Genomic DNA, 25,277 nt, shown 5'->3' with positions numbered 1-25,277 from the left:
AGGTAAAAAAAAATGTTATTCCAACTTTGTGGGCGACCATGTAGTTGCTAGGACGTGACTACTGACATGACATAGTTTCGTAAAAATGTGATGCATGGAAGTTAAGTGATGTTTAAATAACTTTACTTTACAAATTTACTTTTGTTTTCACATCGGACACGAACCCTGTTCTCCTGGGTGAAAATCTGATGTTTATTTGACCCATCCACTTGCCCCAAGTGTCACTTCCGTGTTTTATATTCTGCATCACCGTCCTTCATAATTACTACAGCCACTCGAGGGCGGTAAAGGACAGTAAAATGTAAATATGAGTCTTTTTTTCTGCCTGTACAAACGAACTATAGGTGCGTTTCCAATATAGTCATATACCCAGAATGAGGTGGGTCTTCCTCGCCGAAACGCCCTGTCGAAGAGCAGGGCCAATTTTTTTGGATAGAATGCTAAGTGGGATGTGACTTGCTGAGCGGGATGTGACATAGTACTCGACTTGGCGAGCTGTCACAAGTAACTGGCTTTTCGCGGTGTTCACAGTGATCCCATGAAGGCAAAGAGATATTCTGCCCTTTTACAGCGCAGTCCGGTGTCATGGAACAAGGTATACTGTCGCACAGTGCTAATAGGCTATACAGTTAGCTCTGTAGCAGTACAGTATATATGTGCTGCAGCAGTATGTGTTCACTTAGCAATCTATGTTTGTTTACAACAAGCACCAGACACTCTGTGTACAGTCAGCGATGCCGGTTAATTTACAATCAGCGGTGAACACTTTGTGTACAGTTAGCATGAGCGTTTGTTTATGATCAGCGGTGAACACTTTGTGTACAGTTAGCATGGGCGTTTGTTTATGATCAGCGGTGAACACTTTGTGTACAGTTAGCATGCATGTTTGTTTATGATCAGCGGCAGACACTTTGTGTGTTTGTGTGTTAGCAACCGCGGCCGCAGTTGTGCATGCTGTCGAAACTGTTGCTAAGCTATTATGCAACGATCCAAAACCATTATCACCTCCGGAGTCTCGTAAACCCCTCTGGGCCTTTTTTTGTAATGGAGACACGCTGAGTGAGTGGACATTTGAGAGGGCGTGGCCTGAAGCCTTCCCAGCGGCCACTCTTTACCCGAATGGAAACACGCCACATGGGGTTGTTTTGGAGTGAGACCAGTCTCAATTTAGCCTGAGCGTTGTTCTCTTCTGAAAAAATACCATGATGGTTGGTACCGACTCTTTAGATCAGGCGTGGGCAATTACTTTTCCCAAGGGGCCAAATGACCAATACCACAAAGGATACAGGGGCTTGACAAAAACTCTGAACTAAATTCTGCTCAGTCTTAATTTAACCGCTTTATGAAATACAGTAAATTATTTGGTTTTGAGCTGCTACTGATAACAATACATGTTATGATAAGACTGTTAATGTGGAGTAAATCAAATATAGCAGTAAAAAGTTATACTCCAATCACTTTATCACTTTTTCATTTATTTTAAACACAACTGTAAATGACATTTAGCAAGGTTCCTATTGGTGTTTTTGTGTTATATAGCTTGTTTTTCATGTTTGTACATTTTCTTGGTGTTTTACAATGTTGTGATGCTTTTATTTTGAAAAGGTGCTGTCCAGTGTGAAACGGGTGCTTTAATTTTGAAAGGTAGTGACAGGAAATAACAGGTGGAACGGTTAAATGAAAAACGAACGGTAAATAATAACGAGTGCGTAGTAATTCAATAAGGTTGATATAAAGTATGAAAAAGGCTTCTATAGTGGCTGGCTGACAGGACACAAGGTTTGTTAAGGTTTATTTTCTTCTGTAATATATATTAGTGGCTATATTTGTTGTCTTAACTATAGTAAAAGTGCTTGTTTGCTCAAGTGCTAATGCTAATGTTTGTTATTGTTTTCCCACCTTGTAGCTCTTACGGTGGATTCACAAGGTGACCAAGGAATTTATTAACTTGTTAATTGTTAATTTATTAACTTTATGCAAAAAACAATAGGTGTTTTTGACAAGGTTAGCTAGGTAACTCGGGTAACTTATACGTAAATCGCCTTCAAAATAAAAGCACTGCGGTTATATTGATTTCTAATTTCTGGGTAACCTCACGCGGGCCGGACAAGGACAGCCAACGGGCCGGATGTGGCCCGCGGGCCGCCCAATGCCCAGGTCTGCTTTAGATCTTTTAGTTTTACATGATACAATTTCATCACTAACTTTAAAAGTGAACCCACAAACACACACACACACACACACACACACACACACACACACACACACACACACTCTTATTAACTGTGTTTTAAAAGGTGCTTTTAAATAAAGATTATTATTATTATTGTTGTTATTATTGTGTGGAGCTGGAGGCATTTAGGTAAGCTTAGCAAAAAGACTGGAAACAGCTTTCCTGGTTCTGTTCAAAGTTAAAAATACACTTTCCAGCACCTCTGACGCTCATTAATGAACTCACTGTATGGTGTTTGTTAAAAGCACAGCTTGCCGTTTTACATTTTTCTGTGTGTTCAACCAACTATTGCATAATAAGCACAAGCTTGCACCATTCCTGATTTAGCTACCCAATTTATACAAGCTGAGCCCCACAGAATTAAAATCCCTCCTGCATGGCATCATGGCTTTATTTCTCTTTCAGGAAAGCCGGAGCAAACAGAAACATGTAGTCACAAAAATGTACACTTTGTTGTTATGTCAGCTTTCTTTATTATCAATCTAAACAATTCCTTCAACATAAAGCTACCCTGAGAGAATGGATCTAACTCCAGACCTCAAAGCTCCATCTTCTCTTAAATAAAAGGACTAGATGGCACACAGATGTCGAAGATCAGTGCCATTTCTCATATCTCTGCTCCCTTCCTCTCCTCGTTGTTTTCCTGCAGGTGAAAGAGTGAACGGATGAGGTGCTGGACTTCTCTCTCAGCACACACAGAGCCGTCACCTCGCAACGTTCATCCGTGGGAGGAGGGGGAAGACTTGGGATTGTTTGTTGCCCGCAGGAGGAATTCAAGGTCGGAACACAGTATGCTGTCTCTCTCTCTCTCTCTCTCTCTCACACACACACACACACACACACACACACACACACACACATGCCCAGGCAGTCGGGTTTGAGAACAAATAAATAGATGGAGGGAGCATCTTCTTCTCTATTGCCTGTGTTTGCATTAAATGGAGTCAAGTGAGTTGATAAGATTTTATGCATGAGCTGCATCGCTTTCATGAGCAAATGATTGGAGAATAAATGAGGAATCTGTTCAATATCCAAGACAGAATAATAGATTTCTAACAAAAATCATGGTTCAGATGAAAGAAAAGGAGTCAATTGAGAATTCCCAAATGCCCTTTTGCTCTCTGTCCTCCCTTCCTTCTTCTGTCTCTCTCATTTAATTGAATCCACTGTTTCCTTTTTGGCTTCATTCGTCCTAAAATTTCCGATATCTAAAGAAAATCACTAATCAACGCCTCCAAACAAATGTTGGGCTGTCCAAGGTTTTTTTTCCTGTGAAGTCCTGTGAAGAATTTGGATTTTAATTGCTTCCCCATAGATTGCTGCCTCACTGAGAAACTGGGTTAATTGCATAAGAAGACAGAGCCACTTGTGACCTTCATTGAGCGCTGCCAACTACAGTTACTGTACTGCAGCATGATACTGCAGTGTTGCATTTACAGCTTATTTAGTTGCTGCCATGAAGAAAAGCTGGTGGCCTGGGTGTGGGCCTGTTTGATATGAATGTTGACATCAGATTGAAAAAGCTTTTAAAGTGTCAGTTGTGTAAAGTCGTCGTGACAGAATCATGTTTCTGCGTAATTCCTCGGCCTACACGTGTCAGCATCGGGGCTGCAGGCACACACATGTTCATATCAAAGTTGCTTTAAGGTGAATTGTAAATTGATTCTACTTAAAAAGCCAAAGTTGATCTGCCCGTCAGTACTTACTCCAGTCTTTACTCTTATTCTTCTCTTCATTCCTTTCAGTTAGTTTCAGTCGTCCTTGTTTCTGTATATTCAGACAGTGAAGGAGGATTCAGCGCAGACAGCTCTGACAGGAATCAATCACACCTCAGTTCACTGAGACACTCAACTCTCTTCTGCCTTCCATCCTTCCTCCCTTCTGGTTGTTAACTCTCTCATCTCTGTCTTCTTTTATTCCATCCTTCCCTCCTTTTATACTGTTTTTTGTTAAAAATCTTTCCTCTTGTTATGCATTTTTACATTCCCTTCTTCCTTCCATCTTTGCTACCTCCCTTCCATCCTTCCTTCCTTCCTTCCTTTTATCCATCCTTTCTTCCTCCCTTCATCACATCCCCCTTTCTTCCATCCTTTCTCCGTTCTCTCTTTTCCATTATTTCCTAAAATTATTTCTTCTTCCTTCCTTCCTCCCCTCATCACTTCCCACTCTTTCTTCCATCCTTTCTTTTCCATTATTTCTTAAATTATTTTCTTCCTTGTTCCCAACATCCTTCCTTCCTTCTTTTCTGTAGCTCCTTTCCTTCCTTCCTTCCTTATACCTCCTATTTTGTTTTTCCTTTTCTCCCTACACCGTTTTTCCTTCCTTCCATCCTTTCTTCTTCCCTTATTTACACCTGTCTTTTCCTTATTTTTTCAATCCTTCCATTCTTTTAATTTCCTTCTTTCCCTCTATTGTTAAATTATTTTCTTCGTCCCACCTTCTTACCTTCGTTCGTTAGTTAGTTCGTTCCTTCCTTCCTCTTCTTCTTTTCTACCTCCCAGCCTTTTCCTTCCACCCATCTTTTTCCCCCCTTCATTACACCTGTCTTTCCTTCCTTCCTTCCTTCCTTCCACCTGTTTCGGTTCCTTTTGTTTTCGCTCGTGTTCATGTCTTTCCTTATGTCTTTCCCTCTTCATCTCCCTCTTTCATTGCATACTTTGTTCCTTCCTCCCTCTTTTGTTTCTTCTTTTCTCCTTCCTCCTTCCTTTCTTCTTCCCTTCCCTCCATCCATCTTTGGTTCCTTCCTTCTGTCATTGGTTCCTTCCCTCCTTCCTTCACTCCTTCCTCCTCTCTCATCCCTCCTCATATGATCTTTCCTTCCTCCCTATGTGTCTTTACTTCCTTTCCTTTCCTTCCTTCACCTCTCCGTCTGTCTGCTCTCCCCCTGATTTTCCTCCTTTCTGCTTTGCCTCCTGGTGAATGTTGAGCAGCTCACACAGAACCAATGATAGCTGGAGATGAGGTTAGGGCCGTGACATTCCCCTCAGGACCGACGCCTGGCACAGAGTCCTTGTAGAATATTCCACCAAATTACGTCACTAACTGAGGATAATAATACCTGTTTTATAGGTTGAGAATCCCAGGGCACCGTGAAGGACACGCAGGGTCAGCTGGAAACACAGACAGACTGTAAATTGTGTTCTATTGGCAGAGACGCAGATGCGTGATATTCATTCAAATATATGAAAATGACCTGATATTAGACTCTCAGAGGGTTTGATTTGGTCTAAAGAGTTAGCCTTGTTTTGTATTCACTGAGTCTTGCTTAAGGACTGAACTACTGACACGTGTGGATTTCAGAGAGACACATCTCCTTGTCAGGTGATTTGGTTGTCCCTTCAGAAATAAATATTAAGTGTGGCCTTTTGTTTAATGACAGTGATGTTAAATGTTACTGGCAGTGTTGACACAGAGCAGCAGTTTGGCTTAAACTTGTGCTAATGAACAAAACAATGATGAGCTGTGTGGTGTGTAGTAATAAAAACTACCATGAATCTTCAGATAGAAAGAAAGTTTTTCATGTGGTGTATTGGTGCACAAGAACAAAGTACTAAAACATAACAAATATAGATTAAGGCAAGTACTAAGAGTCAAAAGCAGAAGCATAAATGGAAAATATGAAGAATAGAAAAAGTCAACATACAAAAAATATTACAAAATATAAACAGAAGAAACAATATGTAGAAATATGGAGCTGTGCAAACAGGAAAATGCAGGTTAGATGAGGGCAGGTTGCTGTGCATTATGTAATCTGTAATATTTCAGTTTGTGAGATCCATCAGCTCTCATATTAAAACCAGTTTCACACCAAGTCTGTATTTTCATCCAAAAAATGTGCTCAGAAATACAAAAAAAAACGATTTCATATGTTCTCATGAATGCTTGAATAAATATTCTATATGCATGAATAGTCTATACACACTCAAATGACCTCATTTAGAGTCTTTATTGTGTATTTCAAGTGACTTATTTATTTAATCCATTTTATTCCTATATTCAAAAACAAACATGGGAGATTCATTGCATATTCTTATTGGATAGCATGTTTTATAATACAAGCAGAACTTCGCCTCGTCAGTAGTTGAGAACCCATTATAATGTATGCATAGTGTCCATCAAGGATGTAGATGAGAAGTTTGTACAGGGTCACATATAGAAGCTTTATAAATACACATAAGTACCTCCTGAGTCAGAATGTGTATTAGATAAAAACATTAACAGATTAGAGAGATATTTCATGTGAATATAGGTAATTATTCTCAATGAACACTTTAACTACAATCTATGACAATAGTCAATGAATATCAGTAATATTAACAAATAAATATTAAGTCCTGAAGGCGATGTCTGATTCTCCTGCTGCTTCAGCCAGAAACAGGCTCTTTGCCTGGAGGAGGACAATATTCAGTCTATCACATTAAACACAGACTAATTGATTTGCCAAATAAAAAGTGCCCCCCCCCCCCCCCCCCCCCCCCCCCCCCCCCCCCCCCCCCCCCCCCACACACACACACACACACACTCCATCCTCCATAATATGAATTTTAATAATAGCCAATGGAATATTGATGTGATCTCAATATGTCACTCCTCGCTATATTGAAGTCTAATTCTCTGTGGACTGATTGTATTACACTGTAATGAGCTGCGGTTATTTGACTAGAAGGACTTTTTCATGTTCAATCTTTCAATCCAACGTTCCACTTTTGAAGTTATGACTGTGTTGAACGCACAGACTGCCAAATAATGCATTCTGACATGTGTTACTTTTGAATGACAGGCCTGCATTTAACTCTTACTCATGCGCCGTCTTAGATCTTTGCTTGTGTTGTGCGGACTCTCAGATGTACGCCGCTCTGGATAAAAGCGTCCGCTAAATGAAAGTGTAGTGTAACACTGGTTGAATAAGTTTTGTTTATTCCAAGTCAAATAAAGTAGAAATTTCAGAGAGCATGGAAGATTTGATTGCTTTTGAGAGGCTGACATGATGTTTGATGTTGAAATGGATTTCAGTGGATTTTATGGTGAGCCCCGAGTAGTCAGATGGTGACTGATGGGTGCCTGTTTGATGGTGCTGGAGAGTTATGATGGCACAGTCAGACATTTGTTTTGTTGTCTACATTATTTGCATGGTGGCATGTCATTCAGTCCCACTGAACCGGGACTCTATACAAGTAATCCATGGATTATAGCACAGAGGACTGTAACAACATATATTGGCAATCATATCGCCAGACTAAATGTTGATACTGGACGATTCTACAAAACTGGATGTCTCCCTCCACTCAAAAATGTGTTTTTCTTATGTTTATGTCCCCTGACATGAGCCATGGAGCTCCGAGGCCAGCTTGATCCAGAAACACTAGATGTTAAAGGTAGGGGGAAAAGCATAGTACCGCCATATTTTGCGTGGTAATATTATATCGATTCATGGCCGGCAAGTATAGATATTTAGCGCCTGGCAGCCGGCAGTATTTTTTTCGGAGGCTGTAGCAGGCTCACTTCTAGGAATATACTGGAGATACTGGTATCATATGAAACCATATGAAGATCTAAGGAATCTTTAGGCATCATGTGCGTTATGATATCATGTCAGGAAGTTGTTGAAATAACACTGCAAAGTTATTAGCTATTTTTTATGTTTCATCCAAAATTAATTCAGAGCAGCGAAGCTTAAAGTTATTTGATTGTGGAATTCCATTTTGAGGCCTTCAGATTGGCATTTTGGCCGTCACCGTTTTGGTTGTATTTTTTTTTTTTTTTGGAACAAGCACACAGCAAAAAAAAAAAAAACAGTAACCAGAAGGATGCTACTTTATCAGCCCTAGTGCTATGTGAACAGTATTTTAAAATGAACAACTGACTTCTTAGAGTGTCTTTTAGTAGACGTTTTTAAACCAAAACACACAGTGCGCCATAAAATAGAAGATAAAGTTTCCACTGCTTTATCTTCTATTTTACTCTAAATGGGACCATCATTTACTAAATGAACATCATGCTGTATTGGCAAAGACTTGAAACTAACGATTGAGACCATAAAGTCATTATGAGAACGTTTACTAATGTAATAAATCAAATGAGAGTAGAATACTTTTCTCATAGACTTATATACGATTTGACTACTTTTTCCGACCTGTCACCCCCTGCTCATTATATTGGCTTCACTATTTCAGACCCAGAAGTACTGCTTTGTGTGTTGTTCCTCTTACAGTTCCCTTCATACAGCCACATATATCCAGCACACCCTTTGGTTCATGGTGCCGTATTCTGCTCACTTGAAAACTGTGTTGTTCACTTCCTGGTACTACTACTGCTGCTGCCACCACCCCTGCTGTTGATATAATGCATCATATACTCCACCTCCACCTGAGCATCCAACCTACACCCTGCTATGCCAAGCTTGGTTTTTGTTTCTTGTTTGGACTGACAAGGTCAAAGCATTTTCATTTACATAATAATACATACAATGTGAGCTGGGTTATTGAACTGAGGAAGGAAAACGTTCTAGTTATTAGCTGTGACGGGACATGGGCATGGTCTCCTGCATGAAAATCAGATGCACTGCATGCTGATCTACACCCTAAAAGTTATGCGTTACCCTCCTGTAAGCTGCAGAATCATCAAATATTAACAGACTTCAAGAGGCATTGGGCTGGTATTGACTCCTTCAGCACCTGGACCATAAATCAGCTGCTGGGACATAGTGTGGAATCCTGCTTGGCTGCACTGTTGTACATAGAGTATAACTGTATAATGCCAGAAAGGCAGAGACAAAGAAAACAAAACTCTCAGGCACATGACCCACTGCAATGAAAGTGATGTGGCATCATTTTTTGAATAACGCAGAGATGCATTGTTTCCTCTGCAGATATCTTTCTTGAGTGGGTGTGCTTGGAAGCCTTTTCTGAGAGATCTGTGAAAAGAATGAGGCGAAATATGTGATATGCTTTAAACATTACCCAAACAAATTGAGTTCAAAGATCTAAAGCAAACTTGACAGTCAAACAAAATCTGCTACATCCCACAGTCGTGCAGATTATATAAAAACTGGCTGATGAAACTGTAGCAGAGAATCTTCTGTGCTGCAAAATGGGTTATTTTTTTGCCTTTTCTGACTGAGCTTTGATCAGAGAATGTCTGGATGGTAAGATCCCTGAATAGCTCAGCCTCCTACAGCAGCTGTTTATGAACTCGTCCCAAAACTGTCACCCTGGTTGATGAACAGGAGCCCCAAGGACAAAGAGCGCAGGATCGCATCAGCCCCTTCCCCAACAATCGTTCAGTGGCCTAAGTACTCCTGTGTAATGGCTGCGCTCCCCCTGGAGCTGCCAGATTTATGAATCATGTTCACCTGCTTCACATGTGTGGATGAAACTGGAAGTCAGCCCTGTAATCATCGGCCGTGTTGTTTCTCACACTTGCGTCATTACAGTTGAGACAATGAAGTGCCAGTTGGTTCGACAGAGCCTGGGGTTTCACTCTGTGCTGCTATCCAGAGATGCTTTTATTTTTCTTATAGTAGGCTGATTTAATGAAGTGCTATATGGGATTTTGTCTTTGATAGAGACACTGGAGGGATGAGGGTAGAATGAATGACATGTAGTAGATGTCAGAGTAGAGGTAAACTGAAGCCCATGCTGTCACTGACTGTATACATGAGTTAGCAAACCAACTGGACACCTGGGAATAAGGACTTGTAATGAAGAAACCAGTGCCTACAAATGCTTGGAGTTCCATTAGCCGTGTTTCCTTTAGGGGGAAGAGTAGTAGTAGTAGTAGTCGCCATCTTACACCCTACTGGGGTATAGGCCGTCGACAAGGGACCTCCAGAGTTCACGGTCACTGGCGTTCTTTTCTATCTGCGACCAGGTGCCTCCCAGTCTCTTGGTGTCTGCCTGTAGGTCCCGGCACCAGGTGTTTTTAGGACGTCCTCTGCTTCTCTTCCCTTGAGGGTTCCAGGTCAGAGCCTGTCTGGTGGTGTTTGGCACTGGTTTACGTAATGTGTGCCTGATCCATCTCCATCTTCTTCGTCCAATTTTGTCTGCTGCTGGGAGTTGTTTTGTTCTTGTCCACAGATCGTTGTTGCTGATCTTGTTCGGCCAGTAGATTTTCAGGATTCTTCTGAAACATTTGTTTAGGGGGAAGAGTGGCCACCGGGAAAGTCTCAGGCCACTCCCTCTCAAATGTCCGCTCACTCTGCGTGTCTCCATTACAAAAAGGCCCCCAGAGGGATTTACGAGACTCCGGAGGTGACGTATGGTTGTATGTCCGCCCAGTGCTTGTTGTAAACAAACAGGCATCCCTAATCATCAGACATCTCCTGCAGCAGCAGCACATACACACTGTGTTGCTACAGAGCTAACTGTTAGCTTATTAGCAATTTGCAGACTGGACGCTAAGGGGTTAACGTCCCCTCCACCTCTGTGACTGCAGCTGGGAGAGACTGCTGCTTCTTAACGAGCCGCCGGCAGTTGCGTGTCGAAGTGCGGCACTGACTTGCAAGGGTGGCATGAACTATGAATGAACTATGTGCATGCACACACATGTAGGAATTGCGTTAATTTATCATTTCTTTCTTTACTGCTGATGTTTACTTTAACCCTCAGAGACCCACATATGCCCTAAGAGGAAAATGTGGGACATGGCAGATCAATTGTTAGTGTCATAAGTGTACATCACCTGAAAGTTAACAGTGTTAAGATTAATTTCTTTGTTTTTTATAGTCATAAACATTGTTTTTTTAGTTAGGGGCTTTACATTTTCATAAAGCATAACCCATTTACATTCAGATATCTTGAAGTAAGACCGACCAGATAGCATGACATGGTTGATACCAATGGATTATGGTTGTCTTGTTTTATATGATGCCAATATTTTCATTATAGCTAGAAATAGACAGTGATGTTAGAAAAGTTTGAAATAAGCCTAAGGTCCCATCTCTGACTGGGCAGATAAACTATCAGAGTTAAGGATAATGGGGTGGCACCTGGGGTGGTCAATCAGGTTTCAGGGTTGGCTTGTGCCACTACCTGAAAAGTCTTCCAGTGACAGATGCAGATTGTTAATGTCAGTGTCTGACAATATTATGGGCACTTGCATACAGATTTACTCTTTTGAATCCACATATCCATGAGATTCCACCGACATGAGCCAATTTCACCAAATTAAAAGCCGCTGTGAAAGGGCTCTTATGTTGCATTCACATGGTGGTGGCAGCAAAATGGCCCACGCATTATTCCAAGATTGTTAGCCTCATTGTAGTCACCCCTGAAATAGAAATGAAGCCTCAATTAGCTATTTGAAGATGAGTGTAGCGTCTTTTTAATTAGCTGAATCAATTTAATTAGTGTTTATTTTATTCAGATGTAAATGCCGGTGATTGAGTGTTGCAGCCATTTTGCCAGAAGTCTGTGGACACTGCTTTAATACTAGCAGCCAAATGAGTGATAGTGCTCCTGTAATATTAAACATGGACCCCTACCTAATAAAGTCATTTGTATCAACCATATCTTACCATGAAAGGAGCTCAATAGCTCAAATTTGACAAAATTCTGGGGAGGAAAAAACAGACATGTAAATTTTCAAATGGGACCTTGACCTCTAAACTCAAGATACCTAATTGGAAATGGGTTCTATGGGTACCTACGAGTAGCCCACTTTATGCTTATTCCATGCAGAAACAATGCCGTTTTTCTAATGCAGGACAAATGTGTTATATCCACCTCTTATTCCTGCATATTGAGGTATCTGGTCAGTCGTGAAATTGCATTACAACTGGAATTTTTGGGGGGTCTAGGGCAACCTGGCCCCCCATTTACATATGGTCTAGAACCACCCCTGTCAAGTGATCATTTTGGAATTGCGCTTGTACTAAAAATGCAACATACCCATCAGTCATAATATCAATCCATAATGTCTGCACAGTCATTGGATTGATATTAACTTTCAGGCATCCAAAAAAAAAGTGAGAAGAGAAGAGCAGAAAAGTGATTAAATGAACAAGAGAAACTCAAACAATTAACCAGGCATAATTACACATCAAGCTTATGAACAATTATCATCAAACATTCATTTTGTCAAACAAGGATGCAGGCTGCCAAAATGTTTAGTGCTGATGCTTTTCAATGTTTAGAGAGCAGCCAAGTCATTTCACAGGGATGTAGTGAAAATGTCCTGGTGGCTCCATGATTAGGCTCAGTGTCGTCGTTAATATGCTCATTTAAAAGCTTTGTGTTGTCATGGGGAAGTGGTGCAGGATTTGATTTAAATCCAGTAATGGCCTTTGCAGCCATGATTAAATTTTGTTTTAAAGAAACACAACGACATGAAACTAAACCAGTAATATTAGTTATAGTTAGCTGGAAGCACAAAAAAAATGGAAAAACTATCTCTGACGAGCAAGATGAGTATCACTTACTCGTAAATGCATTTCATCCCACAGCTCACACTCTCTCCTGAGCCATCATCCCATCAAAGACTCTAACAGAATGTGAAATTACATCTCGAATATCTCTGTGAGTGAGTGTCAGACATTGGAAGCAAAAGTTTTCCAGCATACAGTCATCATGAAAAAGACAGCAGCCGAATGCCTGCTATGATTAAAAAGTATTGATTGAGAATAGAAGGGCGGCCGGGCTATTTTCTGTAAGTCACAGAGAAAAACAACCCTGCTGTGTTCCACCAGCTCTCAGCTTTGTATGCTTTTATGACCTGTACTTTCTGTCTCATCCACTATTTAGCCTGTTGGAAGCCCAAGGCCTTGTGTGGTAGATTTGTCTGCTGACAGTTTTCTAAATGGAGTCATCTATGATTTTCTCTGGAATGGTGAAAGAATGGGATTTAGTTTAACATTAAAGCATTTGTATCTAGTGGGCTATGATTGCTAAATGAACGTGGGAATTTTCTTTCTTTTCTTCTTTGGCATCAGTAGAAACACAGTAACAGTTACTGTATGTGGAGTTGACAGTGTTGGTTGAACAGCTGTTGATGACCCAGGGCTTCAGATCTATCCAATGTGTTAAACTGAACCAGTTGTACAGAGAAGTTTGAATGGGACTTAATGACCCCACTATGCTATGTCAGCACTATATACAAGTGTAAACAGGGTCCATGATGCATTGTGATCAGATCACTCAAACCATTTGCCCAGATGGTCTTGGACAGTGTTTCTCAACCTCTTTTGTGCCATGGCACATTTTTTACGTTAGAAAAATCACACGGCATTCCAACAAACAAAAATGTCAAAAAGACAATAAAAACACCCTAAATATGTTTAGAACTGCAAATGCACTGTCATCTGTCACAATTCCAACCCTCCTCCTTTATCTGGCCTCGGGACCCAAAGTGACCCAAAAGAGACAGACTGTAAGCCAGCCACAGCGACTTCACGCATGCGCGATTCATTTGCAGACTGGACGCTGAGGGGTTAACATCTCTGCTCTGACTGAAGCTGGGAGAGACTGCTGTGGGAGGACTGGGCCGCTTGTGAATGCTTTGGGATGGGCCCACGGCAGCACATGCTGCTTGTTAACAAGAGTAAGAACGACTCTCCAAAACTCTAATAACACCAGCAGAAGTCACTAGATTTGTCACTAGTGGGTTTTTTGAAAAAGAGTCACTAGACGGGTCTGAAAAGTCCGTAAATATAACAACAGTCGCAAAGTTGACAACACTGTTCCAGCTGCTGCTATCACGCTGATGCAGTGCTCTCTGTTGGGAGAGCATTTCATTGTTCCGCCGCTCACTTAGAGTACCAATCGGGTGAAATTGGAAAATCTTCCATGGGACACCTGATTATTTCTCACGGCACACTTGTATGGCGGTGAACAACGGTGGGGAATCACTGGTCTAGGACACATTTGACCACATATATTCTGTAGTGTAAATGCCAATGTGTCTTAATGCGTCCCAGACAAGGACGTACATTCAGGCCGTCATGTGGTGGTTTTGATGAGAGAGCACCAATGGTCGTAAAAATGCGAAGGAGTTGTGATGTGCGTGGTTGGGGTGCAGTTAAAAACAGATGTCTAATCTGGATTTGAGCAGGAGATTCAGTCCAGGTGTGTGTATCATGTATCATGTCTTATCTGTCCACTTGTGATCCGATCGGCCAAGAAGCATTCTAAAAACTAAGCATTCTAAAACCAAGTGTAAACAGGGTCAATCAGTACGTATTGAAAAATAAGGCTATAATATGCACTGATAGTGAATGCAGTTCAGATGTTGATATGAGACGATCTCTGTTCAGCAGTGGTGGGGCCTGATGGAAGCGAACATCAATTCATTTGCCGTTCAGTTCAACATCTTGTTCCAAAGCAGGGACATCTCCAAAACCACTCGTCAGATTTGTATAAAGTTTAGTATGGAGAGCTCCAGAATCAGGTCTTTGGGTCATGCAACTCTTTTAACAACATCATTAGTGTTTCTGAACTCTCAAAGCTTTGGAACAGTCTTTTTTATGTGTGGGCCCCATTTTCCCTGTCTCATGCATGCATAATGATCAGGTTTTTGAAAGGAAATAGATTTTAAAGTAGAAAAGGAAAACATGGTAAGAAAAGCAAAACCTATTTTAAAGTAAATAAGATAAGGTAATTACAACTCTAGTAAATTCAGAAAAGACTTACCAATGAAAGGGATTATGACCTTGTTACTCAAAATACTGCCCAGACCATGTTGTAGTTGAAAATGTAGAAAGTATTTTCTTTTCTGCCATAATTCCTAGTTCCATTATACTGGAAAGAGGGCAGACAGTTCACACAAAACCATCTAATAAATAGCACTACAGGTAAGTAACAATTTGTATTTTTTTTTTTATTTCGGGGTGAACTGTCCCTTTAAAGGAGATCACTGACCTGGTTTCCTCAGGCAGATCATTTCAGAGCCTTGGGGCCTTGACTGCAAACACTCTGTCCTCTTTAGTTTACAGCTGGGCCTCAGGAAAAGACAAAACACTTTGGCTCCAGAAGCCCAAAGTACATGCTGGCATGTCAGAGATATAAAGCAGGGAGAGAGGCTATGAAGAGCCTTAAAATTACTTATCTACATCTAAAAAATCTATTTTAAAACATACTGGGAGCCAGTATGAAGAGGTTAATAAAGGAGGCTTGTGGTCTTATGTCTTGGTTTTAGTTAAAAGCCTGGCAGCTGAGGTCTGTACAGTGCAGATCTTTTTTTCAGAGTTTGTTCCATGTTCTCATCATTTGCCATATAAATCTTTGGAGCATAGGACCCTGAGAATGCAGGAATGACCTCCTTTATTCCTGCCAATGGTTTTACACAGATCTGCACATAGAGGCAATGCACAATGTGCCAACAAAAGCAGGGAAGAAGAAACCAGACAACATGGACATAAACAATGCGGTATTGAAAATGATCATAAAATTGGCTTTGCAATTCAGTAAGGAAATGCATGTATGTTAGCCCTTAAGGCACGTGTTTTGCTTCTGGTATTTAATGTAAACAGAGCTTTTTGTTTACAGGAATGCTTACAGGGAATGTTTAAATATATATCTAAATAATAAATGTCAAGGTATTAAACATTTGCATTAAATTGAAATGAATCAGGTTATCGGTTGGTCAGATGTAATGCTTCATTATATCTGGATACTGTTAGCATGCAAAATGTTTATTAACTCATTGCACGAATGAATCTGCTTTTTACATTTACCTCGCTGTAAGGGATCTTAAATAAAGTATCTGAATTGTTGGAATTTGTCTTTACCTCAATTAAGCGTTTTATACATGCAGGAGGAATAAGCACAATTAATGTTAAGTGTGGGTGTATGCTGACATTTCATGCTGTCTTGGGAACATTTTCGGCAAAATAGCTTCATGGGAGTTTGTATTATGCTAACTCCCATAATGACAATCACACTTATCGTGTTCTCCCTTAATTTCGCTCTGATTCTCCCAGTTGGGTTAATTGCACTGTATGTAAAGATTATGTGTTCATCAAATGAATTGCAGGCTGATACAGTATTATCTGAAATCACTGCCTGGGTTTAATGATGCACAGTAATGCTCAACAGCTACAGATTATAGTATAAGCACTGCTCAACACAACAGGTGACCGTTTATAGAAGACGAGCTCTTAATTACATCACAAGCGGCAACACTGTCGGAGATCTCAAGTGAAATGAGACACACCAAAGTCTCAGTGTGTCAGAGACATGAAGACATTCACATTCTCTGATAAATAATTGTCTCGGGGAGACTGGGGATTGTTTTAATACCATGGTTGTATCTAGCGCTGTCAATCTTCCTCCTATAATCCCATTCCAATTGAAGTAATTATTTGTAGTATTTGAATTTATATTCAAAGTTTAATGCTCACATTTAGCATATTATCAATATTTACTTTGTACCTATACACAGGTTTACTCAGAAAACATTCACGATTGAGCACAATTTAATCTATAAACTCAAACACTGTCTGAAAGCAATTGTATTAACCAATATCCAATATAAATCGTACTTTAAAAGCTACTGAAATCAATGTGTCCACAGCACTGCACCTTGTTTAAAATGTGCCTCAAGAACCTGGTGTGTGTTGTAACTTAATAATGTTACATCATGGACTGTGGGATAAGAAGTGTCATGGTTTAGCATTGCTTATACCATTAGTGTCTTGGTATGAAAGATAGCACTGGAGAAAAGTTGTGCTGTATTTATGCCAGCCAGCAAAAGAACATCATACTGTCTTAAAGAAGACTAGTGATCAAGGCTCACTATGAGAATGTTCACTGAGGTTATAAACCGATCGAGAAACAGGGTAATTTCCCTAATGACTTTCAAACAAACAGACTTCCTTTTGCAACCAGTGGTGTCGCCCCCTGCTTACCATTAGACTGAATACAGATTTAGGGAGCTTTGCATTGGCTTCTCTTCAAGTTGCTGCTTGGTCATATTCTGCCCAAGCAAAATTTTTGTTGTATGTTGTTTTCTTTGAATTTCAGTATGTCTATGTCTTGGAAAAAAGAGAATAAGAGAGATGCCTCGTAGTCTTCTCTGGTGACCTCTTGCTCGGTCACCCTCGTGTTTTCTCTTTATTTTCACCATCAACATCCTCTTCTGCCTTGTCGCCTCTGCCATGATGTCTCCATAGGCTGTTGAACTGAGAACACTGCCACCGATCCTCCCGCTCTAGGCCTAAAAAAACCTCCTCCTCTCCAAAGCTAATACGTTACCAGTGTAAACACCAACAATAATCCTAGCTGCAGAATTAACTACATCTATCAGTTAGCTTTACTTTATCAACAAGTAGAACGTTTTCTGCCCGTCAGGAAAACTAATTTGCCAGATATATGATTAAATTAACCGGAAACAGCAACTGTTAACGTGATGATATGTAGAACAACATCACTCCCTATTGTGTGATATTGCTTAATTGCACTGCTGTATTTTTCACAGGAAACAGACAAATGACTAGAGTAGATAAAACCCACCTTTTAAAGGCCACAGTTATAAAAAAAATACCTGATAATTAATAGCAGTTTATGACACGAAAAACAAGGCACTTAGCCTATCTTCAAACTTAATTAAAAATAACAGTGATCTGCACAGAATTACTCATAAATGTGAAGTAAATTACTTGAAAATACAGTCTCCCAGTTCCAGTAATCAAACAAAAAGTGAAAAAAAACAACCCACTGTTCTTTTTTTAGCATGTGAGTGAGTGACTGCTGACAAAGCTTTTCATGTTTTATTAATCAAAGGAGCTATTGATAGACAGATGTGCTTTCTCCATCTAATTAACTAATGACATATATTGTACTGCCAGACAACAGCATTCCCACATCATGCAAATGTGGAGCAACTTTTCATTTGCCTCATCAGAGCATCTTATAGAGGCTAGCCGGTTTCTGCATTCATGTCTCCCTGGGGTGCTTGTGGTATTTCTTTGCTTCAGCATCTTGTTATTGCCACAAGCAGCTGTTTTGCAGCAGCAGAATGTTATCAACAAACATCAGCGTTACATCAAAGAGAACCAGAGCCATTCAGTCATATTTCACTGACTGACAGCATTGTGAATATTTAATTGAATATTTTATGTGTGTTTTGGGGAAGTTTATCAGATGTGACACAGACACAGAGCAGCACCTCGGCATGTCATTTTCAGTCCGGTTTGCAATCTTCAATTCAGCCTGTAAGAGAACAGATTAAACATTTGACTAACTAGTAAAAGCAGTGTGTGTGTCCATCATTATTGCACCATATTATCTGTATCAATCCATCCATTGTTGTACGCTTTACTCCTTATTGATTGGTCAGTTATATAATATCAATAGATCTGACCGTAGCTTCTTGAAGAGTTGTTTTCGACCTGGAGGTCAGGGTGACTGGTCTCCTCTCAAAAACAACCCTGTAGGTTGTTTGTACAGGCAGCAAAATACAACCCATATTTACATTTAGACTGTCCACCCTGTCTAGGCTGTAGTAATAATGAATGATGGCGATACGTAGCATAAAACATGGAAGTCTCACTCAGGAGTGGGTGGGCGTGATGGTGGATTGGTCAAAAGACATCAGAGTTTCACGCAGGAGAACAGGGTTTATTTGTAGCCTAAATTCAAGCAAAAAAGAAAACCTTTTTTTTAACAACTGCGAACCGTACGTATAATGATGTGTGCACTATTTTCAGAATGCTCCAGTACTGCTCCGGTACTGCGAACTGCTCATACGGGTCGTTGACATTGGGTGGTATAACATTTGGAGATATTGTTGAGGTCAAGATGCCCACAGGGGGTCACAAGATCTACCTAAAGGGGTGTCACATAGATACCTGGGTTAAGATAATTAAATAATAAATAAATCAACTCATAGGATGCATTTTTGATGTGGCCAGAGAGGGATAACTAGGGTTTAATACACATTTATTACGTACAAGCCCGGATTCAATTCTCGCATGCTGCAGAATGAATGAGCTTGTAGGTCCACTTTATATAAGTAAGCTCAAGGCTGTACATCTGTTGTTTTTCCATCACAGTATGACAACAAATTTCACAACAAGTATGACACACTTGTTCAGTTCTATTACAGGCAGTGCCTGGCCTTGGTCCAACATACATTGTCTTTTCAAGGTAGTACCATAGACTTTATATCAATAATGGACGTAGTCACCTTGACGTCACCCATTGGTTTGTGGACTGCCCGTTGGAAGCATAGAGTTCAGCGTTACACTCGTCGCCATCTTGCGTCGCCATCTTGTTTCCGATATGGGGAGCAGACCATATTTGGACTGTGGAGAAGCGAGAGGGCTCTGATGACACTGACTACACGCCTCTCTACACCGGCAACCCGACTGAGAGAAGCCACTGCTAATTCATGTTAGCATTAACTGTAGCATTAACTGGGATGTTCATTTTGGCTAGTAAAAAACAAAAACAAAATGTTGTTATTGTTACTTACCTAAGAAAAATAAAGAGCGACTCCATTGAGTGTCTGTTAGTCCAACCAAATGCTGAACAGTAAAAATGCTGAAGACATTTTTACTGAACAAGACAAATAAACTGTCATTAAGTGAAAATAAAGTGTGAAAGGGTCAAAGTTATGTGATCAAATCAGTAAACGTCCTTTTTTATATCTATATAACGTTATATATAACTTTATTGACACGTTGCCGTGGATACGCATTGCTCTGCTTCTCTCCTGATGACAGCTCGTCTTGTTTGCCACCTGTCAATCAAAGCTAGCCTCACCCCAAATCATACAATTCTTTATCTTCTATTTTCTTCTAAATTGGGCCATTATTTGAACTGTTAACATCAAATTGTCTTGAAGAAGATTTTTTACTAGCTTGATTGATTGACTAGATTGAGACTATAGTGTTGTCCTTAAAAAAAATCCTGAGTTAATAAATCGAGTGAGTGTTCTCGTTTTGTACTGCAATGAATGGACAGAATTTTTTTGCAGCCAAACTTAGCACTCCCTGCTGGAATTTTCAGTAGAATGCAGCTTAAGGCACTTCCTGGTTGGCCTCCATGCTCAGACCTAGAGGTTGCCACCTGGGTAGTACCTCTTCAGGTTGCAGGAAACATGCTGTGCAGAATTCATAAAAACTCAAACATAAATCTAACTCGATGTGAGACTTTCCAGCGCAAAGTGCATGTGATTTTAAGATATATGCCTGTATAGCTTCAAAGACTAAAAAGATCTTAATGTACGGTCACAAAGACAGTAATCATGAAAAACTGGATTGCTTTTTAAAAAAAAACCCTCAGAGGGAATGGATGACTGAAACCATAGAAATGATTAAGTTGGAAAAGGTAGCTTTCAGCCTGCACAATTATGTCACTATAAGAAAAGAGATCTGTAGAAGAGAATAAAAGAAGTAGAAGAAAGGGAAAGAAAACTGATTTAAACTGGATTAACATTGCACGTTACCTGTACTGTAAGATGAAAGTACAGGCAAAAATGAACAAAAGCATCAACATTTATTACTGATATTTTTTGAGAGGTGCCTTGGTAAAACGTTGGTTTCAATTCATATTGCTTTGGTGGAGGTTAGAAATAGCAGGACTCCTTTGTACACTGGCCTATATTGATCGTTTATTTTGTCTTTTGCAGTTAAATAGTATATTCAACATATAAATGGTATGCATCATCTGAAAGCTGGCATCCTGAAGATTAATCTAAGCAGCTCAGCACTGTGTCAAGTTTTCCTAATCATAAATCTGTAATAAACCTTCATTTTCAGTCTGTTCTCCCATCAAAAACGTTAATATAGTCACGTGTAATCACGTATAATCACGTGTACAGGCAGCGTAAAATGAGCTATGTCTCCGTATTTCACCGTCCACTATATTGTGCCCGCCGCCATCTTACTGACATAGTAGTGATTGACAGTCAAGTGAAGTTTAAGAGGGCGGATCTGTGCAATCATTTGGAGGTTGGGTGGGTGGGTCAAACAAGTGTGAAAACAAAAGTAAACAATTTTCAACGTAAGTTACGTGAATCACGTTTTTGAACTAACTTATGTTTTTTATGCAGCTTGTGGCAGTCATGTGTCCCTTGTAACTACTTCACTTCCGGCACTTAAATACATTTATTTACTGTATAAACTGTGTTTTATAATGACTTACCAGAAGTTTATTGCCCTAAACCTAAGGTCAGTGGTTTTATAACATAAATCTACAGAAACTGCAGTCTTTTTTTTAAAACCGCAGACCGTACTTGTGCTTTTTCTAGAATGTGCCGTTGAACTGCGAGCCGTGATACGCCTACGTGCCGTAATTTGTAGTGCTGACACACAACCTATTCTGCCGTTTATTTTGGAGAACCTGTTATTTTGAAAGTTTAGTGTGTATAAGAGCTTAAACATGAATGGATTATATGAGGTCCATTCATATGCTCAATTATGTCTCACAAGTTGTTTATGGTGATTTGGTGCTAAATTGAACCAATTTTTAGCACTTAAAATGTTCACAAATGCCTTCAGAGTGAACGACTCTTCTGAGGACAAAGAAACGCCACAGTGGCGTTACAGACACTAGACACCACGTCCACAGTACGTTATATTGTAACTTATGTGAATGGTAACAATAAGCCTTTGTCCATTCTCTATATGTCTATAGGTATATGGGAAGCTTTTAGACACTATTGTGGGTGTATTGTGAGCTTTGTGATGTCCTGAAATCTGTCGATGACAGCACAACAATACTGTCTAGTGTTTGTCTGGGGAAAAAATAAAAGAATCTTTGTCTGTCACACACAGAGCTCAGCAAAGACAACATAATTACCAAGTACTACAATCAGAGGTACAGCTATTATAGCTAACAGCTTGAAACCTTTCATTGTTTCTACACAATTATGTACCTGCAGTACAGTACTCTGTGTAGTCTGAGGAGACTAGCTCAGGAGTCTGCAAATGTGTTTCAGTTCAGAGTACCAGTGAAAGTACTGAAGATTCTCTGCTCTTATGTCCATATTCTGTTTTTAGACCAGATAAAAATCTACATCTTTTCGTCAGACAGCAGAAAATAAAGCTTGGTCAAAGGGCACTACTGGAGGGCTTTAAGCATTGGAGCATGCAGTATTTAACACCTACACTAATGGAAGGTTGTGACTTATAAAGGTTTTTCATTTTCATAAATCAGGCTCACTGACCAGCTCCATCCACCCTGCAAATCACCTATATAAAAAAATTAAACCCACACCCAAGTGTTAAGGAAAATATGGAGGCAAAGATAGATGTAAAGATTTTATTCTCACAAGCAACTGGATACATTGTGGTGACACTTAACTTGACTTCTCTTTAAAAACAGTAATTAAGAAATTGATTGACAGATTTTTTTTCCCCGTCAAAACTCTCAAATTCAGAGAAAATGTAGTTGTCTAATTTAAAACATTTTGTGTGTCTCAAAATGCAAACGAAGTAAAATAATAAATTATTTTCATTATTAAATATCAAACTTGAAGATATGGGCTATGCATGTGCAGCAGTTGAGCCTGAATATATCAGATCAGGTTCCGTTCTGTCATTTTTAAGGTTGAGGAAAGATAAAATTCGTATACGTATAGAATTTGTAAACCAGACAGAAATATTATTTAACTTGAATAACTTGAAATGACTTGAAACACTTTAAAGAGGGAATTCAAACCACATCAGTTTAAACCGATGCTTTTCAAAGATAGCAATTCCACTGTAAAATATTCAGTGGAAGTGTTGTGTACTCAAGTCACATGACTTGGAATACGGGCAGACTCAATTCACTATTTTTATGACTTTAGAAAAAATCTTGCAACTTTAACACCAATGACTCACGACTTCACTTGAACTTCCGTCTTTTGACTTAAAGTGGTTCTCATTTCTTAAATAACTAATAATGACTTTTCATTTACTGATTCAGCTAACAATAACATAACACCGTTCCCAGCAAGTCATACTTAATCCTCCAGATCCTCTTTGTTTGAACCAATCTGACAGCAGCCAATCAAGTTGTAGTTAATGCAAATAATCATGGAGAACAATTTAAAAAAGCATTCATGTATTCATTTTTGCAGATTAAATATATTATTACTCTATTGTTAAAATAGCATTACATTTGGTGAGGAGCGCATTGTGACTTGTCAAAAATCTAAATTTAGGACTTGAGACTTGTCAGTCTTAAGGCTTGAAACTTACTTGTGACTTCAAAACAATGACTTGGTCCCACCAAAGTAACATATACAAATTAATTAAATATATGTAGCTATTTGTAAAGAGTAACTCTGAAAAATATACTAGAAAAACTGGGGCGAGGAATTTCTAATTTTACTTAATTTAGTCAACCCCATAGACAAAAACACTGACCCATGTTGGTTAAAAGTTTGAGTTCTTTTCATCACTGTTGGGTGTGGCTACCAGTTCAACAAACCCCGCCCAAAAGTGATGTCAGAGTGCACGGAACACACCCTGAGTACACATCTACATCACTGCAGAGAGAGGAAACTTTAACTTTTTTGAAAAACTTTTTTTGAACATTCGAAGTTACTCTTCAAACATTCTGAGCCCATGTAAACACAAAACAAAGACAAGAAGAAATTGAGAAAGGGAGATAAGGGAATACTATAAACCTATGTAGTACTGTGTTGAAGCATTTTGAGGCGTTTTCGGTGTTTTTAGAAGTCAGCATCAAAATGTGCCAACTCCCCTCATCATCTGTGATTAACCCTGACAGGAAGCAGTGTGGTGGCTGCTGTAACACTGAGACACTTAGAATGATATCAGAGCACAGGAGCTGGCAGCTTTTCACAAGTTCACACCATCACTACAAAAAAAATGATAGTGAATCCATCCCTTACTCAATTGACACTGAATCCATAAATCTGACAGGACTTTAGGACCTTAATTCTTCTTTTAAATATTAATGGAAAAAGTAAAAATGAAAATGCCTTTGAAGTGGAAGAGGAAAATTTCTTGACTTTAATTACAGTGTGTCTGGATGATAAATGCATTACTTTCTGTGTGAGGACGGTTCAGTCTGATGATTTAAACCCTGTTTTTAGACAACTGCCAAGTGATGCTTTTAGGGTTCCAGCAGCAGACGTATAATTTATCAAATGTTTCTTTCACCCTGCAGATTTTGGAAACATGCAACTGTCAAAATAACACAATAATGTGGTTGTTGATGGTTTGCATGTTGTATTAAAAAGTGCAGTTTTGACAATACAGGTGAACATGGAAAAAATATTTAGCTAGATATCACAATTAACCTTCCACAAAATAATTTTTTTTAATACAAGTTTCCTTACATTTTCTGTTTAAATATGAAAATGATGCATTCTCTGTATTAAATATGCAAATATGCACTAATTTGCATACATATCCAGAAAAAAGAAGATATCTTAACACTGGATGAAGCCAAGTTAAAAATTCTAGCATAACTTGTTGACTCGTGGCAGAGGTTTACTCTTTTTTTTTTTTTTTTTTTTTTTTTTTTACATAAATCAGAAAATAATGTCAACAGCCAGAGGGAAAAATATTTTCTTTCCCAGTTTTTTTTTTTTTTTGTAAAAACATTCAGAATATAGAAAGGATTAAACTGCAAAGTTTGGAATATATACGTGCTGCTGAAGTGAAGAATTCTGCCTCAGTGTATGAGAAAAAAAATATAGAATTTGCATTTAAATTGCAAACATTTTGCAAGACACAACAGGTGACTGGGGTGAAATATTTAACCAATGGAAATTCACCAATTGTTTACTTATGCATTATTTGTCTTGTATCACAAGCTTTCTGATTAAATATTATCAAATGATGCATTATTTAATGCTAGCTTTTGGTTCATTTAGGAATAATCATAGAAAATAGACAGTGTGGTAAAATAATACCTAACTGTGTATTTTGGATGTTTTCTTGTCTGAAAGAAGACAATAAAAATAACTCAAAATGTTCTCAGAATGTCTTTGGCTGTAGTGTCTCTTCTACAGTGAGTGTGTGCCTGAGTGGAGATTATAAGAAAGAGAGGTCACCATGTATTCATCCTGTATGGGCTGACCTTTTGAAATGCCATCCTTTGTCGTCAAGGAATGACCCTTTGCCACAGCAGAGCAGTGTCACTGCCGC

At 39.3% G+C, this 25,277-nt stretch overlaps 1 protein-coding gene across 3 annotated transcripts in view; it reads left to right on the top strand.

The window, feature by feature from the left end:
* LOC131987924 (leucine-rich repeat and fibronectin type-III domain-containing protein 2) overlaps positions 1–25,277 on the top strand; it is a 169,907-nt gene that overhangs the window by 58,059 nt on the left and 86,571 nt on the right. For 2 of the 3 annotated variants that reach the window (XM_059352854.1, XM_059352852.1), the window contains exon 2: positions 2,883–3,011. The gene's annotated coding sequence lies outside the window, so the exon portion shown is untranslated. Of the gene's footprint in view, positions 1–2,865; positions 3,012–25,277 lie in introns of those variants that run through there. The other variant, XM_059352853.1, reaches the window with a different exon arrangement.

The sequence above is a fragment of the Centropristis striata genome, chromosome 16, assembly GCF_030273125.1.
Source record: "Centropristis striata isolate RG_2023a ecotype Rhode Island chromosome 16, C.striata_1.0, whole genome shotgun sequence".
Classification (NCBI taxonomy): Eukaryota; Metazoa; Chordata; class Actinopteri; order Perciformes; family Serranidae; genus Centropristis; species Centropristis striata.
Note: the sequence above shows the minus strand (reverse complement) of the source record. Positions and strands in the feature narration are given on the sequence as shown.